The sequence below is a fragment of the Symphalangus syndactylus genome, chromosome 5, assembly GCF_028878055.3.
Source record: "Symphalangus syndactylus isolate Jambi chromosome 5, NHGRI_mSymSyn1-v2.1_pri, whole genome shotgun sequence".
Lineage (NCBI taxonomy): Eukaryota > Metazoa > Chordata > Mammalia > Primates > Hylobatidae > Symphalangus > Symphalangus syndactylus.
This window is the reverse complement of record NC_072427.2, coordinates 99,975,099-99,989,801: the sequence shown is the minus strand read 5'-3', so window position 1 is coordinate 99,989,801 and position 14,703 is coordinate 99,975,099. Positions and strand designations below refer to the sequence as shown.

The 14,703-nt window shown below is 35.9% G+C and overlaps 1 protein-coding gene across 8 annotated transcripts in view; it reads left to right on the top strand.

The window, feature by feature from the left end:
• The window catches only part of LOC134736837 (dapper homolog 1-like), a 241,552-nt gene that overhangs the window by 82,027 nt on the left and 144,822 nt on the right, over nt 1–14,703 (top strand). For 2 of the 8 annotated variants that reach the window (XM_063640625.1, XM_063640624.1), the window contains one exon: nt 4,172–4,256. The exons of the other annotated variants lie outside the window; for them this stretch is intronic. The gene's annotated coding sequence lies outside the window, so the exon portion shown is untranslated. The remainder of the gene's footprint in view (nt 1–4,171; nt 4,257–14,703) is intronic. 8 annotated transcript variants of the gene reach the window in all.

The following is a 14,703-nucleotide window of genomic DNA, read 5'->3' as shown; positions in this document are numbered from 1 at the left end:
CTTACTTAAAGAAAGACCTGAATTATAGTGTTTTCTGAATTTGCATTGTGATGTGTTATAGCTTTTGTTTTATTAATATTCCAAGTAATAAAACCTCTTTAGTCTAATTAACCTTTTGTTCCTTCTGAAAGTTCTACAATTACATTATCATTATTTATCCATTTGTACAATTATTCATTAAATCATTTATTTATCTTCCTTGTTAAATATAGCCATTATGTTTATGATTTAGAAATATTTTCCTCCAAGTCTTACTTGGATTTCCCTATTTATATTTGCTAAGGTTTATTGAATCAATTTTAATGACTTTTTCTGGAATTTCATAATTTAAACATGAAAGCTACAGAGCCATGATGCTACCTTTCACTTATGAGCTGAGATTTTGTCTTAATTTAGACTGAGAAGAGCAACTTCCATAACCACTATTGATGTTTATGTGGAAATATTTTATTTAAACCGTGAATCAATGTCACAAACCAAAGAAGATAAATGACAGATACATTTGTTGCAAGACACCATCAGTGAATCATATAGCCAGTGATGTGGTTAATTCATGAAAGAATGAAAATAAGACAAAGTAAGAACACCTATTATTTCTGCATTGATAACATCCTGCACTTTTATTCTAACAGATAATACTCTGCCCATCTTTTCTCGTAGTCAAAATACTGTCTGTACGAATGCTTCCCTCTGGATTAAAGCAGTAGGCGCTTCTAGAAATCTTTTGAAACACTGGAGTGACTGGTCTAAAAAGCCAAGGCTCTACTGCCTGAAAGCTATTTACAAGTGGGATAGTTACCCATTTGTGCAGAAATGGTTATATGAACCTTCATTAGGGTTAGTGGACTCTGAAAAACCTTCTGGGTTTAAGTTTCTATTATTTGTCTAATATTTTCTTTGATATTTCGAAGAATTCTAACAATAAAAATTCTTGGACTCCAGCCTTCTGTCTTCCCTTTCCGTGGACATTCTGCTTTGTTGGCTAGGTAAAAGAGAGAACTCCCTATGGCTGTTGATGAGCAGTGCAGTAGAAAAATTATTTCTAATCCCACGCAAAATTTTGCAAAATGCAAACTGATAAACATATGATCACTCCAGGAGCATTCAAAATGGCCACAATCACAGTCGCATTCTCTGCAGGACCTGCCTCCTTTTACAATCTGAAGCTATGCAGTCATATACTTGGAAGCATTCCCACCAGTCCCTTTTGAGGCAGGGAACTTAGGCTGAATATTTAATACGAGTATCCATAGAGCTATAGTGAAGAATGTGGACATGAACATAAATAATGGGAACTCTTATAAAATCTGGGCTACACATATATTTTTATATTGTGCAGTAGTACATACATACTTAACATCTGCTATACTTTGTTACTTTTCCACACTTTACTCTTTTCCCCTTGTGCATAGTACTGAGAGAGTTAATATTCAGTATGCACAGCTACATAATTATAAATGCTAAGCAAGGTTTCTAGATTTATATGCTGTGTGTACAGAACAGCATAACAAATTAAAGATTATAAATCAATTTAGCTATCCCAAGTTGGAAACTTTTAAAAATTTGTTTATTTTTTAATCATTTTTTTCTCTCCAAACATTTGAATACTTTGCCTTTGATATATGTTTTGTTGTGGTGGTTGTTTCCCCAGGAAATATATGGAGGTATTCACAGGAAGTCAACATTTATTTGGGATCCAATTGTTCTATTATTATTTTTTTTCCTTAGGGCACTGCCTGGAAATTCAGTATAAATGTTTTTTAATGCACAGACATTGCTTATCAACCTGTCAATCAAAGAATCTTTGAATAGAAGAATAACGCTAATTTAATTATCATTTGCATGTATTAAAATTTTGTGTAATTTTACCTTCCAGTAGCACAAAGGACAGAAATTAAGAACCCATGCCTAAAATATGAAACTTGAAATCTTAATGTAATTATCTATGATGCAAACTTATAGAAGAATTTCTAATTGTCAAAAGATGTAGAAATCTATTTTTAAAAATAGATTCTTGCTAATTGACACAGTACTTAGAAGAAAAATATATATATTCAAAAATATGTATTGCTAATACATATTCTAATGGCCATAGTCCTTAGTAGAAAATTTATATATATTGAAATATAATTTTTAAAGTGCCAGGAATAGCCTTTTAAACACATTTTGGCAAGTTTATGTAAACCTCTTGTTAGATCACTTTAAATACTTCTCATTTTCAGAAATAAATTCTGAACCCCAACCACATAGATAAATTTTCTAATTAGAATTTGTGGTTTGTGGATATGCAGCAAACCATTTCATATGTCAAAATAGCCAATTTTAGTCTCACACAATAAACACAGATAATTTGTCCTATATTTAAGTAACATAATTTTGCCATGGATATTAAACTCTTTTTATGTTTTTTTATTTTTAATTTTTGTGGGTACATAGTAGGTGTATATATTTATGGGGTACATGAGATGTTTTGATACAGACATGCAATGTGAAATAAGCACATCATGGAGAATGGGGTATCCATGGCCTCAAGCATTTATCCTTTCAGCTACAAACAATTCAATTACACTCTAAGTTATTTTAAAATGTACAATTAATATTAACTGTAGTCACCCTGTTGTGCTATCAAATAAAATGACTTATTCATTTCTCCTATTTTTTTGTATCCATTTACCATCCCTACCTCCCCTCCAGCCTTCCACTATCCTTCTCAGCCTCTGGTAACCATTCTTCTACCCTCTATGTCCAATATTAAACTCTTTTAAAGTTCAATTTTTCAAATTATTAGCTCTCAAAAAATCAGTTTGTTGGGAAACAGATTAAAAATTCAGGTGTGGACTGGAATATTATAGAATAAAATTTAGACTACATTTCAAGGAGTAATATTAGTAAGTGTGTTTTTTGAAACTTTTAGTTGGACTGTATATGTATGTAGGTGCTATTTGCAATATAATATATATAGGATAATATATACATGTAAGTATACATTTTTAACTGTGAATAAAAATGATTGACTGCAATTATTCTAAAGTTCTATCTTTTTAGTATCAATAGCCAACCATAATAGTTGCATACTATTATTAGTTGTACTAATTTAAACGAACCATTATTTACTGAATAATAACTGTGCACCAAGTAATGTGTGATGCCCACATTTGTATCTATTACTAGTCCTTATAATTCTGTGAGATGATGGTTAAAATTTTCCTTGTTAAAAATTAAGAAAATAAAACAGGCTGGGCTTGGTGGCTTACGCTTGTAATCCCAGGACTTTGGGAGGCTGAGGTGGGCAGATCACGAGATCAGGAGTTCGAGACCAGCCTGGCCAACACAGTGAAACTCCATCTCTATTAAAATTACTAAAATTAGCTGGGCAAGTTTGGGGGCGCCTGTAATTCCAGCTACTCAGGAAGCTGAGGCAGGAGAATTGCTTGAATCCAAGAAGCAAAGGTTGCAGTGAGTTGAGATGGTGCCACTGCACTCCAGCCTGGGTGAGAGAGCTAGACTCCATCTCAAAAAAAAAGAAAAAAAAAAAGAAAAAGAAAAGAAAACATAAAACACAACTGATTAGAACTTGGAAGGTTGCAACAAACACACTGACAAGATTTTTTTATACTTGAATTTTTCATGTCTTTAAAAAATATTATTTCAAATAACTGACTTCTGTGATTGAGTTCTGGAAATTTTGAGTTAAACCTAGTGTTTTTCATGCAGTAATTATTTGGAAATTTAATATGCTAATTGGTATGTTGAATCATCAAATAAAAAGAGATGAATACACTATGAATTTCTGAAACTTATTTCACCTTAGAACCATTTAAAAATATTATGTCTTCAGACTAGGTTTATTGGAACACACTCTGAGAAATGCTTAATCACGTCAATAGATGTAAATCAAAAGAGACAAGGCCTTATAAAGCAAATTTGTATAATGTAATAATATTTGATAGCATTTCCTTGAAATCAGACTAAGCTCTAATTTTTCTATTAGCAAGACTTTAAAAATAAAAGTTTTTAATATCTTCAAGCTCAAGATTCAATTTAAATGATATACTCTGGCCCTAGGGAACACACTTCAGTAAATTTAGAAATAGTAAATGCATAATGTTTACTTTCCCTTTAAAAAGATTGCAATGTAAATTTATCATTACTATTTATGCTTTTAAAATAGTTTGCAGTGGACAATTATCAGACATTGCCTGCAACCTGTGTTTCTTCAAGTCACTTCATGTTGAAGTTACTCCTTCAGTATACAAGTACGTAAACCATTACTATTTATTTTGTTCTATCTCCTTTCGCAGATTTTAGGAATGGGAGAGAATCTCAAATCTGTTTAAGCTGATGTATGGGTTTCCTAAGTGAGCTGAATGCAGTGGTCCTTTTGCCTACCACTTTACTTCAAACATTATAGCCTCTTTTCCTCCCACCGATCGTTTAAAATACACAAGAAATAATGAGAAAAATAAAAAATAAACAGAAAAAACAAAGAAAACCAAATAAAATACACTAGAAACACCATCACAAGAGGTTCTGCTTTAATGGTTTGCAGTGTAGCCTTTAAATCTATTTTTTTTTTAAGAAATGTCCTGTGTGTGCCATAAATGGAGGACCACAGAAGGGTTTCTAATTTCTGCTGTGGACTAGCCAGGATTGACTCACTGACTAGGCTACTGAGATTCATATTCTTTGCTCCTATCAGCTTTTCTAAGTCTTGTGCGTTGGGCCCTTTCTTATCTGCTCAAGGTTCCAATGCACTTCCCACCAGGCTTCCATGTGAGCCAGCTTTATCTTCAGTCTCATTTTTGTGTAGAGTTACCAAAGCTGTCTATATCTGCAGACATATTTAGTCAGGTGGCCTTCTGTTTTCCAGTGTTCCTTCCTAATAAATCTCTCTGCCTAAAGAACTGGCATGACTACAGGGGGAAATAAGGAGATGAGGGTCTCTGATTGTGAACTACTTGTTCTTGTTCCCATAGTAGGAAAACCCTTTTCTTCAGTCAGAGATCACGAGGCTTCACTATCCCTTTCTTGAAGTGATTTCACTCCTTTACGGCCCACCCTCCTGGGAGGGCCTGGGAGACCCGAATGGCTCACCCTTTAGAACTTCCTGGACATGCCTGCTTCCGTAATTTGCACAGAGATTAGTATGCAGCACTGAAATACTAGAAAAATAGTATCTGTTATTAATGCAACTATTGCTTCTATTCTCTTTACCACCACAGCGACACTGGTAAGCACTTTACATAATTATTACATTTAAGCCTAAACACATACTTTTAAAATTGGTATGTGCATTCTCCTTTTTTAATGAGCCAAATGAGTGACAGAGGGGTTAAATCATTTTCTTGGAGTAACTCAGCAAAATTTGAACCTGAAGCAATGTGATTCTCTGGCAAGGTTAGCCTTGGTATAGAATGAAGCTCATTTGGTCACTATGAATTGATACTTAGGACAGGGCTCAAACCACATGAGCTAGCCTTATCCGTCTCTTCATTTTACAAGAACAGAATTTTAATGTCTACTTACCAAGGTTGCAGGGTTTGTCTCTATATATTATACAACAAATTTAAATAGAACCTTCATCTGCAATGGCAGGTTGTAGACCTGCTCAGAGAACAGAATGCCCTCTTGAGGATGGGAGCAGGGCAAGACTGGCCTGCACAGGTCTAACTGACTAATAATTCATGTAGGGAGTATCAACAAAGGTGGAGGAAGCTAAACACAAATCTGAGGGAGAAGGAATTATGGGAGGGTTTGGCATTTTGTGGAGGGATTTAATTCTTACATGAGTCACTGAGTAAAACACAGAGAGGGAGAGGCTAACTAAAGAGGAAGAGAAATGAATCAATTTGGTGGTGCAGAGAAAAGAATTAGAAGATAAACATGGAAAATCAGAAGGAGAAACAGTAGATGGAATTAGATAATCTTTTGATAAGTCCTTGGATTTTTTTTCTAAAATTCTGGAATTCACTCACATTTACAAATATTTCAAATTAATCAAAATAACTGTTCTCCTATTGTCAATGACAGAGAGGCAACACATTCACCCAGCATATATTTTCTGGACACGTATTGAACCACGTGCTAGATCAAACTACACAGGAAAAGAATCACCTCAGTTTGCTTAAAGTAAGGAAAAGAGAGAACCCGTATACAAACAGGTACTCACCATATAACTCTGAGGCAACAAGCAATTTATTTGTCATTGACACTAAATGAACTACTATATAAAAAAATATACCCTGACAGGAACCAGCTTGAGAATAATAAACCACATTCTCTGAAAAGGCAGTCTACAAACAACTTAGTTTGGATGAACTAATTGAAGATGACTAAAGGTGTAGATGGAATTTGCTCTTTATCTTCAAATGAGTATTATGTTTGAGGCCAATGAGTATCATGATTTAACTATAAAAATACACATTAGCTAGAATTTTTATTAAATGGAAACCTATACCATAAAAACACTCATGAAAAAGCTGAAATGGTTCTATTAATATCCAGCAAAGTGAACTTAAAGTATTACCAGAAATAAGAGGCATTTTATAATGCTAAAATGGTCAGTTCATCAAGAAGACATGGCAGTCCTAAATGTGTTGGTATCTTTTAATAGAGTATCAAATGAAGCAACAACTAACAGAAATACTTTTCATATAAACAAATCCACAAATAAAGTTAGAGATTTTAGCACTCCCCTCTCAATAATTGATAGGACAATACACTAAAAATTGGTATGGATATAGATACAGATAATATTATCTACCAACTCAATCTGCTTGAATAAGCCTTCTCCTATGTGACAATAAATACAACAAATCCAAAACGCACAAGCTTCTGAAGAGCACGTGTGCACATTCACCAAGACATATCACATGGCGGGTATACAGCAGTGTGGCAAAGTTCTTCATCACCTGTCCTTGCTCCCTGTGAATTCACCTTGTGAATATCTTAGGTTGCAAGTGTCCTCCACTGTCAAGCTGTCCACATGCGGAACAATGAGAAGGAGAATGACTTGCAGGGCTAAAGCATGGCACCTTTCCTTCCACACTCTCAGTTGCTTTTCTCCATTGAATCCTGAATTTTTTTTTTTTTTTTTTTGAGACAGAGTCTCGCTCTGTTGCCCAGGCTGGAGTGCAGTGGCACGATCTTGGCTCACTGCAACCTCCGCCTCCGGGGTTCAAGCAATTCTCTGGCCTCAGCCTCCCAAGTAGCTGGGACTACAGGCACACGCCACCATGCCCAGCTAATTTTTTGTATTTTAGTAGAAACGGGGTTACACTGTGTTGCCCAGGCTGGTCACAAACTCCTGAGCTCAGGCAATCCACCCCCCTCGGCCTCCTAAAGTGCTAGGATTACAGGTGTGAGACACCGCGCCCGGCCAAATGACTTCGTTAAAATTTTTCAGTAAGTAAACATCAAACATTTTAATTTTTAACATTTTATATTGTAAATATTTAATATTTTAAAATTTCATTTATTGAAAAATACCAAAAAGTGGGTTTATGATTGAAAAAAATAATATAACTCTAATTTCATTGATCAATGATGTTTGGCATTATTTTTAATCTTGTAAATTCAAGTAATTCTGAAAATCAAAAATAATTAGGTAAAATGTTAAGAAGGTAATAGAAGTATGTGAAAAGTAGTTAATTCAAGTGGAAAACTTTCATTATGTTTAAAATGATCACTTCCAGTGTTTTAAGCAGAAGTTAGGTTTTTGGTTTATATTATGAATGTACGAGTTTATGAACATATGTAACATATCTGTAGATAGTTTGAAGCAGTCTCACACTCAATCCCAACAAATTAAAACAGATGACATACTCTCCTTAATATGCACGGTAGTGCACATGAGAGAAAACCTTTGGCAAAAGGTAGTTGGAGTCACCCAAAGATATTCTGAAACACCTGGGTGGGACAGCTGCTTCTCTCTGGCTTTGGGCCTTCCACAAAAAGTCAATTATCTATTAAGTCATCTGCGTTCATTTCCCAGGTTAATCAGGAAACCATGATCACCCGAGGGATGGCTTACATCATACACACCAGGAAGTTTGAACTGTAGCCAACCATGCAATTAAGATGTTCCAGTATAGCTATTATTCTTGGTTCAGGGAAATTCCACTGGCACAAGTATTTACTAGGAGGAATATACCAAATTAAAAGTTAAAGAAAGAGGAAAGAAACACGAAACGCGGCTGGCGGTTAAAGACAGGTTTTCCTTAATTAAAACCTGAGAGGCGCTCCTGGCTGATTTAGGTCAGGAGCGCTTTCTCTGACAAACTAAGAGCATATATTGGTTTAAGGGTGAGGGGCCTTATCAGAAGTTTGGAATGTTCCTGTTTGAGGGAGAAGTTTTCTGGCGGGGTTGGAATGTCTCTGGGAGGAGGCGAGTTTATCTGGGGGCCGCCATCTTTCCGCCAGAGCAAAGTTATCTCCACACTGGCATCTTCCTGGCCCGAGGAGGGTTATCTCGGGGCTAGCATGCCTCTGATCCGGAAGGAGTTTGGAATCTTTCAGGTTGGAGACGTTATTTGTGGTTTATGGTCGTGCTGATCTTAGCCATTAGGCTGATGCCCTTTGGATTTAGACGTTTTTTATTAAGGTGAACTTTAGAATGAGGGTTTTGTCCAAGATGGCGATGCTCCTGCTCTGTCACCAAATAGTTCAGATTTTTACTCACAGTTAATGTTTCTATAGTTCGTGTTTTAATTTATAGTGTTTTCATCAAATGGTTTATGTTTTAGTTCATGATTTTTCTCAGTGTTGTGAACTCAGAAAATGAGGTGAAGATAAAAGAAAGTTCCTATTTGCTCTTCACAACTATTATTTTTATGAAATTTGAGTGCTAAAGGAAACAATTTATCTGTGTGTTTATTACAGTTGTTCCATATTTATCTAGTCTAATTCCCGTCATATTTAGGCTATAAAAAAGATTTGCTTACATTGTCACTTCAGTAACTCAATAATATTTTACTGAGGAAATCTCCAATTTCCACCCTGAAAATCTGCGTGAAAAATAATAAAATCACAATAAAGTTAAAAAACACCTAGAAATAGACTGTGGCAATGAAGAGTATCTCTAATGCAATGCTTCATCTGCCTGAATTAAGGAGTTCTTCCCAGAGGGTGCAGCCACAGAAGGGGCTCCTGGCCAAGGCTCACAGAGGCATTCGTTGGAGCCCTTTCACAGATTTTCTGTGGTGGTGAATGTGATTGGAATTGTTTATCAATTGAAATGCTATTAAGATTAGGGTTGTGCTCCTTAATGACCAAACCTTTCAATCAGATTGATTTTGTTATGCTGGTTTAAAACTACACAGGTAACTAAAATGAAAAGAATTATACCTCTCAAAGCAAGTGAAATTTTAAAATGTGTTATATATTTATGGAGAGAAAATAAATATGCAGGTTTTTTCAATTGTAGATAATGCCAATGCATTTGGCTATAACTTTCATAACTACATACAATGAAATAGTAAGTGGAAAAAATCATGAAGGAGAAAAGGATAAGAGATTATGGTGGACCGAAATTGCTTTTGACTGCCATGTGTGCTTTATAACTTTTGATTATTTGCTTCCTGTGCGTCAACTCTTTGAAGTATACATGGATCAAGGCAAGTCACCAAAATTTTTTCCCATTTCCTTGGGCATAGTCACTGGTTCAGAGATAGGCAACTTAACGAAAACAGGCCAATGCATTCCGATATTTTGAACTTCAGGTGATGTGGACCTTCCCTCTGGAGCTATAGTGTTAGCTAGATAAAAATTTGGGACCGTATTGAAAAGACTTGCATGCAACTAGGAGCAAGCAGAGATGTGCGAAAATGAGAGTAGCCTGAAGTGTCCAGAAGCCTGGAGGACCAGCTCAGTCTTTGAGGCCCTGGTTCATTGTAGCTCTTCCTTGAGTTCTATCAGCTTCTCCAAAGCTTTCCCAGCTACGGAAGCCAAGGAAGTAAATAAAATAAGCATGATGAATTGCAAAGTATCAAGACTACAGAGGAAAGAAAAATACTAGAAGGCTATCTCATTCATCCAGTTAGAAAGAAGATGAAGATCTGGCCACAAAAACAGGAGATGAGTTCCAGAGTTATTCAGGAGGAACTGACAGGAGTGTAAGCTCCTTAGAATGTGAGCTTCACAAGAACAACGTTTTATTCACTGCTTTATCTCCATAGCTAGAAAAGTGCCTGGCACTTAAAAGAGGCTTAGTGAAATATTTGTGGAATGAATGTATGAATGAATAAGTTGGTGACAAATTAGGGAGGCTACATTTTTATTCTTTAAATAAATATGTACTAATCACTGACTATGTGCCAAGAAATGTTCCAGGCACTGGAAATACAGTTTTGAAAAGATACACATGCCCATCAGTCTATATCTATCTATCTTCTATCTAATCTCTATCCTATCTTCTATTACCATCCATCCATCCATCCGTCCATCCATCCATCCATGTATCTATGTATCCATTCACACTTCTGTTCCCTTTCTACATATTTATCTATCTTGTGGTAAAACAGTCATTATTTAAAACCCAAACTGTTTCTTACAGACACTGAAGAGAGAAGATAAAAGGAATCTTTGGAAATGCAAATTGAAACCTAGAACTGAAAAATAGAGTCTTAGTTTATTTGTGTAATAAAATCCGTGGGAAATTAGAAGGTATCCTGGACATTGAAAACCCCACAGATCACATGAGAAGCCAGAGTGAAGGAGAATATAAAAAAATTGGATGCAAAAAAGAAAAGCACCTTGTGAGAAATTTCTGCTGTTCAGATGTCTGAAGAGCTTTTACAATCAGGAATAGCTAATATTCGATTTTTAAGATTAGTTTTCTTTGCATTTTTTTGTTACCTAAGCCTGCTTTGAAAACCTCTAGATAGAAGCTGCTATATGTAGATTTCTTTGCGAGAGATTGGGATTGTAACCCACATGTAAATTAGCAGGATACACACACAAGAGAGTCAACCACAAGAAGTGAAATCTAAGATCCAGACTTACAGTGACTAATAAAAAAAATTCCAAATTTGCAAATATCTTGTGGAGAGTGATGGAATTTCCAAACAAACAACAATGAAAACCAGAAACACACCTATGTTAGGATTTTTTTTCTAACTGTAGTTAATTCTCACCAGACAAATTAACTTCAGCTAATATTTACATCACATATTTTAGTTTTTCCTCTAGCTAAATGATTACAACTTCTGGAATGTAAGACACTGCATGCATTTATATGTATGTGTAATGGGTATCAGCGATGAGTTCAAGAGACTGACATGATGAAGAGAGGGAGGTTCTTTGTCCAGTAGGTTCTAGTGGCTCTTAATAAAAACATAGACTCGTGCTGGCTTCCAAGATGCAGATACAACCACAACCCTGCAACAGGCAAGGCTGCACCAAACCAGCCAAGATTCAAGGATCCAGTCCTGTCCAGATATAATTAAGGGATAATTGCTCTCACGTTTCTTTCCCAAAGTCTTGCAAGTTTATACCACTCCCTTAAATTAAACTCCTATTGTAAACCATAATAACTCCAGTAGAGCTGATGCAATAGCAGTCTTCATGGGCAGACGCCTGCAAACATCCATTTAAAGTTGCTTTTTTAGCTGCCATAAGTACCTGTTGAAGACATTTGGAAGTGTAGTTTTGCACTTGAGCTGGTGTTGAAAATACAGCAGCAAATCTGCCAAAAGCAAGAAGAGGCAATAATAAGGCTGGTTCAAAAGAGCTCCCTGAAATTCTCAGTAGATCATTAGACTAACTGAGTGGATATGAGACTAATGCCTTTGACAACACCTACAAGACCTACTCCGTTTGCTTACAGACAATTACAAAGTAAGGGAGAAAACAGTTGTATCCATCCCATTGCCTTTAGCAAGTCTTCCTCAAACTATAAGGTATGCATAAGATTACTCTAAAGTGTGTGTAAGATACAGGATGCTGGGCTCCTCCCCAGATGATCTAATTGAATAAATCCAGGATGGGGCACAGAGATGTGCATTTAAACAAGTATTCCAGGTTGTTTCTGATGCAGTCGTTATAGGGAAACAATAGCAGTCAGTGAGATTTAAGAAATGTACAGGGTAAATGTATTTTTTCCCAAAACACTTCCTTTATTAGCCCACAGATGCTTGAAAATTCTTCAAGGTTGGACAGATCCTATCAACCCTCAATTAAAGATGAAGGACCATCCAGTAATTTCCAGATCTAATGAGATATAAATGTCTTCGGGGTTGTGAAGAATGTGTGTGCTCTAAAAGCAAAGAGGCTGCCTTTGTTAATAACTGGCACTAAAATCCCTGAAACCATAATGACTAGAATACTAGAAGAAAAGGGTTGTCTTTTCTCTACACCATTGCCAACACTTGTTAGCTTTCATCTTTTTTATAATGGCCATTCTAACAGGTGCGAGGTGTATCTCATTGTGTTTCTAATTTGCATTTTTCTGATGATTAGTGATGTTGAGCATCTTTTCATGTCTGTGTTGGCCATTTGTATGTCTTCTTTGGAAAATGTTTATTCGGATCCTTTGTCATTTTTTAATTTGTTTTCTCTGCTATTGAGCTGTATGGGTTCCTTATATATTTGGCATATTCATTGCTTATCAGATATAGTTTGCAAATATTTTCTCCTATTCCATTGGTTGCCTTTTCTTTGTGTTGTTTCGCTTGGTGTATAGAAGTATTTTGGTTTGACATAGTTCTAGCAGTTTTAAGATTTGTCACATCTAATCCAGTTCCTTGAATAGTGTGTGTTCATCAAGTACTTGTTAACATATTGATGGCTTTGAAGAGTTTACTAATCAATGATGAAGACCTGATACCCTTTCAAAGATTTAAATGTCAGAGACAAGAAAATGTAATATGGGCATAAAATAATAAAGTTGATTGAAATGCTACAGAACACTTTCTCACAATTGTAAAAATATGACTGTTGTGCAAATTCCTTGATAGATCACAAAACAAAGAACTCTACATCTTAGTTTTCAAAGTTCTTCATGTTCTGAACACTTAACTTTTCCAAACATATCTCAGATTGCTCCCTGTTTGTATGCCTGAGTTCTAATTCACATGTCAATGGACACATCTAGAGGATTTCCATATTGATAGCTGTACTTGTGCTGTCTTCTCAAACCTTCTTTCACTTATTTTTACCACTGGGAATCCCATTCTTCCTCAAGGTCGGTCTCATTTCCCCTCCAGATGCTTTACCTGCTCACACTCCTAATATGTGGATTAGGAGTATCTCTCCTCCCCTTCCCTTCTGAAGCACCCTGATCTCCTGATGGCAGTTATCAGAATTTGCATTGTATTGCTTTGTTTCTTTGATTTATTTAGTTTATATATTTTTTTGCAGTGATTTCTCTGTGGTGTGGGAAGTCTTACAGTTCTCATTATACATAAGCAAGAAATATTTATTATGTAAGTTATTGACATAACAAAAATGAATAATTTCAATTTTGATCTAAATTATTTACAAATTCGAAAAGTTTATATTACTTAATGTTTTTGGTGATGGGGTCCTCGTTCATAAACCAAAGATGGCAACATCTGTTCTGCAGGATTGGTACAAAGATGAACTCAGGCCATTTATGCAAGGCACTGGCATACACTTAAAATATCAAAAACATCCTTGTAGATGCAAAAAAGTACAGAAGATAGAAAACAAAAAATATTATATTGATATTGATTTATAGATAGTAATATTAACGGATGACTGAAATAAAGTCAATTTGAAAAAGTTTTAAACAACATTTAGAATATTTGCTTAGAATTTTATGAGGCAGTAATTTGGTTTGGGGTCAGCTAGGTTGGCTTCTCTCTGCTCCAAACAGTTTGATGGGGCTCACTCATATGTCAGGGACCTCACGTGGGATTGCTGGAATGATTGACATGGTGTATTAGTCCATTCTCACAGTGCTATAAGGGCATATCCGAGACTGGGTAATTTATAAAGAAAAAGTGTAATGGACTCAGTTCCACGTGTCTGGAGAGGCCTCACAATCATGGCAGAAGGTGAAGGAAGAGCAAAGGTACGTGATACGTGGTGGCAGGCAAGAGAGCATGTTCAGGGGAAATACTCTTTGTAAAATCATAAGATTTCATGAGCACTCACTCATTATCACAAGAACAGCATGGAGGTAACCACCCCCATGATTCAATTACCTCCCACTGGGTCCCTCTCATGACACGTGGGGATCATGGGAACCACAATTCAAGGTGAGATTTGGGTGGGGACACAGCCAAACCATATCAGGTGGCTTAAAAGAATGGGTCTCTCTTTACCTGACCTCTTATCCTCCATCAGCATAGTCTGGATTAATGAATGGCAACAGCATTACAAGTTAGAAAGTTTCCTTTGCACTCTGTTGGCTACAGAAAGCCATGAGGCCAGCCCTGATTCTAGGTCTGGAGCAGTAGACTCCACCTCCTGATGGATGAAATGGCAAATGATTAGTAGCTATTTGTAGTCTATCAAAATAGAGGAAATAGGGTGATGGAGGGTGGCTTGGAGAAGGCAGGGCTTAGGAAAGCAATGAAGCCACCAAAAGTATGCTTCAGATTTCAAGTAAACATATGTGTGATTGATGGGACATGAGACAACTTGAGCACAGTTGTATATACACAAAGTAGTTATGTATCATTGTAAAGAGGGAGTTGAAGAAGAAAAAGTAAGAGAGATGAAAGATAATTGAAAGTATAT